The following is a 6,343-nucleotide window of genomic DNA, read 5'->3' on the forward strand; positions in this document are numbered from 1 at the left end:
TCATCCTTTAGGTGTGACCTTAAGGGATCAACTGACCACCACCGTCCCACGACAGTAACGTCAAACTCTAGCAAGCCAATTGTTACCGATTAATGTTGATCAGTTGACTATATAATTGAATCATCCCTTACGTATTCTTTATATGAGATTTAATTATGATATTAAATCATGTGATCGCACTATTGTTGAGGACACATTTTCCAACAATCTCCCACTTGTCCGAGACAAGTGTGCGTCACCAATTCTCTTGTCCTATTACAATATCCCACTCAATGCAAGGTGTCTTGCAGGTTGTACTTATATTTGATCATATCTTGAGTGGTTTCCTCGATCTGGAGAGTAACTGTCTGACCGGAATTATCTACCATAGATACCTTCCGAGTGTGGCCACGCATTTCTAGTTAACTACTCCTCGAGTGGCCTTGAGATTTCAAACAACCCTGACAAGGGGTGGCCAATTCCTATTACACTATTCCCTTTGTTCAGCCACAGTTCATCATAACCCAAAATATACCCAGTTTAACCTTATTTACGAAGTTGTAGAGTATAAATCAAAGCTAATCAGAAATTTGTGCCAACTTGGGCGAATAGTCTCTAGTCAAAAGAATTGACTCATAAGAATACTATAGTAGCTCTTGCCACGACCAGACTTTATAAATTACCAGAACTCTATAAACGGTCACTGCCCGACAGGGTGTCCCATACTGTCTGCCTATGTGATCGACTAGTCATCCCATATGACTCTATGGCATTTGAAATTGTCATCAATCGCATCACACTCTAGTCACTTCGAGACGTCACCTCATATAAGTAACTAGGGTCGAATACCATGTCAATCCAGTTCACTTTAATGGGATTCAATTTGTTCTCAATAACCCATTCGGAAACGACAAGGTAATGGGTGAGTTTAATGAAACTCAAACGATAAATGCGATTATCACATATGAATAGTCAATACACTATTACTACTTCATATCCTATAATCTTTAGTGTAATATTAACACTATCTAAAATGCAATAAAAGCTTGGCTAAACGGATATACCCTATATCCATATATTCCAACTTTCTCATTTGTAGAGGGATTCACCCTTAATCCCTACGTTGACCATTTTATCATAATTTAGTTAGATTCCTTTTGTAGAATTTGCAATGCGCGAAACTAAAACACTTTTCTTAGTCTCTTACTCCTAAGTCAATAAGACATCCTAGGATTTCAACAAATCCCTTTTGGTTTAGAAACTAAAGTTTGTGCAACCCTTCAACACATAACTTAGTTTATCATCCAAACATATAAACAAGACTTCAATTGTTCTTTAAGGCTTTCACAAGACCCTCTTATGAATTAACTTGTTATTGACTCATTATGCTCCTAGCATATGGTTCATCACAACATGTACGTCTGTTGGCATACATGATCGTTCTAATGGCGGAAACATTAGAATTCGATTTCATGTGATCAACAACTTAATAGGTTCAGTGAATGACTATGACTCCATCATAGTAATTCTACTTCCATCAACATGAATAGCCTATTCAACCTTGTTGATGTACAACAGATACGAAAGATCTTATTATCATAAGACTCTCAACTCTATTCCAATATACTCTCACATAGATACGGTAATCTAAAGTATATTGCACCTTTTCCTAGTCTCCCAATCACTCTTGCCAGAAGAGAGAATTGGTACATTATTCTCAATAAGTAATATGTTATCAACATATAAGACATGGAGAAACAATTCTAGCTCCCACTTAACTTCATGTATAATCATAATTCTTCAATCATGTGAATGAAACCATTCACTATTATCACCCGAACGAAAAATATAATTCTTTAATGCTTGCTTAAGATCATTCTAGGATCACTTAAGAAAGTTACGCATAAGATGTTAGGACTCTTAAATCTGTATCTAAGATTTTGTGTTCGAAACACTTCCTTCTCTAAAATTCCCATTTTAGAAAAGCGAATTTTTATTTGCCATTTTTCATTAAAATGAAATGCGGTGATTCCTAACATAATTAATCTTGATCAACATCTTCATGTCAATCTTATGCATTTGCGTACTCTAAAGCTCTATTTACCTTTAAAGAGACCCTCACTTTAAAGTAAATATACTCTTGAGTAACAATTTTCGGATTGTAATGCTATGGCTCGTATGTAACAAGGTCGATTTGGGACAAGGTCATAATACCATTACTTTCGCAAAGCAATATTTTAACCAATAAGACATGTGCGATAAACTCCCACTGAGCTATATGATGTGACCATAATTGGCGCATATTTAGCCCCCGAATTACCCTTGTTTCCATGCTTTTTAGTACTTATTTAGTTCATTTCTTATCTTTAGTTCTTTGTTTTGCATATTCTTTGAGATTTTGGTCCCTTGGTAGGAAAGGAGTAAGAATCTTGCATTTTCAGGGCAAAACAAGACTAAATTGATCAAATTCAATGACCAAGCATCAAGGAGGGACAAGATTAGAAGGCCTTTGTACATATCTTAGTAGAAGAGCAATGTTGAGAAAAGATCCTTGAGTCCCCAAGGAAATCCCCAAGGAATTTATGAAGAAAAGGGAAGAAAAGAAGAAGTTACCACGCTGACTGACAATCCGAGCGGATTGTCAACAATCCGCCCGTCCCCGCCCTTGCACAATCCGAGCGTCCCACTGAATCCGCTCGGATTCCCCTCGCAATCCGCCCGGATTCCCCGAATCCGCTCGGATTCCATCGCCCAAATCCGCCGTCCCGACCTTAATCCGCCCGGATTCCTTCACAAAGACGGGTTGTCTTCTTCAAGCTACGAAAAGAGAAGCCCTTCTCTCCAAAAATACCGGCTTCTCCTTGCTCAACTTAAAAAGTGTAATTACTAGTTTAGCCCTTAGTTAACCCTAATGCATCCTCCCTAATTTCCACTATAAATACCACATTAGTCTAATTAGAGGAGCATGTTCTTCTTATCAATAATTAGTGTAGTTAATATCAATCAAATCTCTCTTCAATATTGTAATCAAGTATTAATCAAGTTTTAATCCAAGTTTTAGTTCTTTAATCTCTCTTTTGTTCATCCTTTATTTTGGGTAATTGAAGATTATTTGGGTTATTATTGGGAGATTGACAACCTCTCAATCTAGCATTCAAGTACTTATATTATTCTTGCTTTATTATTGGAATCATTAGTAGGTATAATCTCTTAATCCCTTTTTAATTATTGTTAATTACTTTCATTTATTCATCATGTTTCATATTGTTGGTATGATTGACAACCTTGCTAGCATGATCAACATGATAATGAGTGAGTAATCTCTTAGCTAGGGTTAATGGGTGATTAGGGGAAACCAACATGGGGAATGATTCATGCTTAAATCAATATGCTTTCATATCTTATTTGCTTGCTTGTTTTGATCTCAACTCATGCACATGTTATATTTGATGAAATGCTAAGCCTATGAATCCTTGCATTTACTATCATCTCCTATCTTTTCAATGAGACTTGTAAGACATAACCCAACTCGAGTCTCATTAGACCATGCATGTTGTTGAGTAGGGAAGATTAAGTCGACTTGTAGGTGTTGTACAATCTAATCGATTCGGCTCCGGGACCCAAACTTTCCTAGGATTGTAAGATATAACCCAATTCAATCCATCACAACAATAATTGCTTGCTTATAATTTGAGAACATGTTTGTATGATCATATCCCATGATTCCCCTATGACCCCATGACACCCTAGTGCCTTTAATCAATTGTTTACACCCCTTTAATTCATCTTGCTTGTTTATTTTCATTGTTATTCTAGTTTAGTAACCTTCTACATCAACCCAATTTGTGACACCCCTTAGACACCACTAGTTACAATAGAAATCTCATTTCAACTCCCGTCCCTTGGGATCCGACCTTTACTTGCCTCTTTACTAATTGTAGAGTTGCTTGTTAAGCTATAAATTGTGTTTTGATTCAACCGTGACCAACGACCACATCTATTTATCTGTAAATAGGAAACGGACCGATCAAAAATGGCGCCGTTGCCGGGGACGGTGTTTGTTTGATTTAGATTTCCTTTTTGTTATTAGTTGTGTCTTTCTTCGCCTTGAGGAAGTAAAAATCCTCAAGGTTTGTTCTAATTGTTTTTGAGTTGTTTGATATTTTGCATGTCTAGAAGGTTACAAAGTGATTTGTTACCTTTTGACCGTGAAATCGAAAGAACCTTGACGAACAATAGGAGACTTGTTAGGAGGAATTTGAGAGGTGTTAGTGAAGTTGTTCAACCCACTAGTGAGTTTGTCAATCCTTTCGCAATAGAAGGAGAAGAAAACCCATTACACAATACCCCACAAAATCCACCTACAATGCCAAAATTCTCGTCACACTCCGTACCCACCGAGGAGAATCTACCAAATGATACTCCTACACCGCAACACCTCACCGGAAATTTTATTGCCAAGTCCGCCTTCATCCAACTAGTTGAGAGAAGCCAATTCGGGGGAATGCCTAGTGAGGACCCTCATTCTCATATGGAAACCTTTTGCGATTATTGTGATGCTATCTCTCAAACGGGCGTGACTCAAGACCAAATTAGATGGGTCTTATTTCCTTTTTCCTTAATCGGCACCGCAAAGCAATGGTTGAAGGGCCTTGATAAGGCCACCCTTGGAATAGATTCTTGGAAGAAGTTGGCTCTAGCTTTCTACAAAAAATTCTACCCACCGGAAAAGACCAACATGCTAAGAGCTCAAATTACGGGTTTTAAGCAAAGGGATGAAGAGTCTTTATATGAAGCTTGGGAGCGGTTCAAGGGAATTTGTCGCTCATGTCCTCACCATGGACTTAGCGAATGGTTTTTGGTGCAACAATTTTGGAATGGTTTATATGAAGATTCTAGGAACATTCTCAATATGGGATCGAATCGGATGTTTACCGAGGTTGATGACAACCAAACTTGGAGCAAAATTGAAGAGATGGCAATCCACAATTCACAATATAGTAGGCCTCGCAAGGCTACTAGAGGAGGAAAGTATGAAGTGGACGCCGTTACTCAATTAGGTGCCCAACTAAGCTCCCATATCGATACAATCAACTTGAAGTTTGAACAAGCTATGGCTAGACTTGAGGAAAACTCAAAATCATCGAAGCATCATGTCAATGCCATGACGGCCTCCTCATCAATCCCAAGTGGGATATGTGAGAATTGTGGAACTTTGGGTCATGACCCAAGTGAGTGTAGGGGAACAACCGAACAAGTTAATGCTTTCCAAGCTTACAAAAGTGGTACCCCTTATTCAAATTTTTACAATGAAAACACCAAGTTCCATCCAAATCTCTCATACAAGAGCCAAAATGTTCAAAACCCTCAAACAACATATACTCCACCACCCATGAGAAACCAAAATCAAAGACCCTTTTACAATCAAAACAAAGGTTACCAAAATCAAAATCCATACAATCACCAAAATGACCAAGGTTTTGATGTCCAAAAAGCGGTCCTCCAAATGCAAAAGAATCAACAAGAATTTTTCACCCAAATGCAAAAAGATAGCCAAGTAAAAGAAACCACCATCAACAACATTCTAGCTCACACCAAGATGTTGGAAACACAATTGACTCAACTAGCATCTTCAAGCTCACAAAGACAAAAGGGGCAATTACCACCTCAAAGTAATCCCCCTAGACATGAAACGGTTAGTGCCATTCACTTGAGAAGTGGTACAATGTATGAAGCACCGAAGAAGCAAGTTGAGGATGAAGTTGTGGAAGCGAGTGAAAAGGATGAAATTGTGCAAAACTCCAAAGATGGAGAATCATCAAAAGAAGAAAGTTCAAAGAAAAATGAAGACAAGGCCAAAGAGAAGGAGCCCATTGTGATTAGACTTCCTTTTCCAAGTCGTCAAGCCAAGCCCAAATTTGATGATCAACTTGGAAAGTTCATGGAAATTGTGAAGAATTTAGAAGTCTCAATTCCTTTCACGGAGTTAATCAACCACGTTCCGGCCTATGCAAAGTACATGAAAGATATCCTCACAAAGAAGAAGTCGATCCGGAAACTTGAGACTATCGCCTTCACTAAGGTGAGTAGTGCAATACTTCAAGGGAGTTCACCTCCAAAGTTAAAGGATCCGGGGAGCTTCTCAATACCGTGTACCATTGGCGACACGACGATCAACAAAGCCTTATGTGATCTAGGGGCTAGTGTGAGTGTCATGCCGTACTCGGTAAGTAAAAGGTTGGGAATGGGAGAGCTTAAATGCACCAACATCACACTCCAAATGGCCGATAGATCGACGAAGACACCATTAGGGATATGGGAAGATGTCCCCGTGCGAATTGGGAAGTTTTTCATCCCGGTGGAC

General features: G+C 38.5%; 1 non-coding gene across 1 annotated transcript; it reads right to left on the reverse strand.

Annotated features, from left to right (window-relative positions):
- Nucleotides 1-4,717: 4,717 nt before the first annotated feature.
- On the reverse strand, nt 4,718-4,824 carry LOC141609707 (small nucleolar RNA R71). Its single transcript, XR_012527625.1, has one exon. It is a non-coding gene; the product is annotated as a small nucleolar RNA R71 (small nucleolar RNA).
- Nucleotides 4,825-6,343: the final 1,519 nt, after the last annotated feature.

This window comes from Silene latifolia, chromosome 10 (assembly GCF_048544455.1).
Source record: "Silene latifolia isolate original U9 population chromosome 10, ASM4854445v1, whole genome shotgun sequence".
In the NCBI taxonomy this organism is placed as follows: Eukaryota; Viridiplantae; Streptophyta; class Magnoliopsida; order Caryophyllales; family Caryophyllaceae; genus Silene; species Silene latifolia.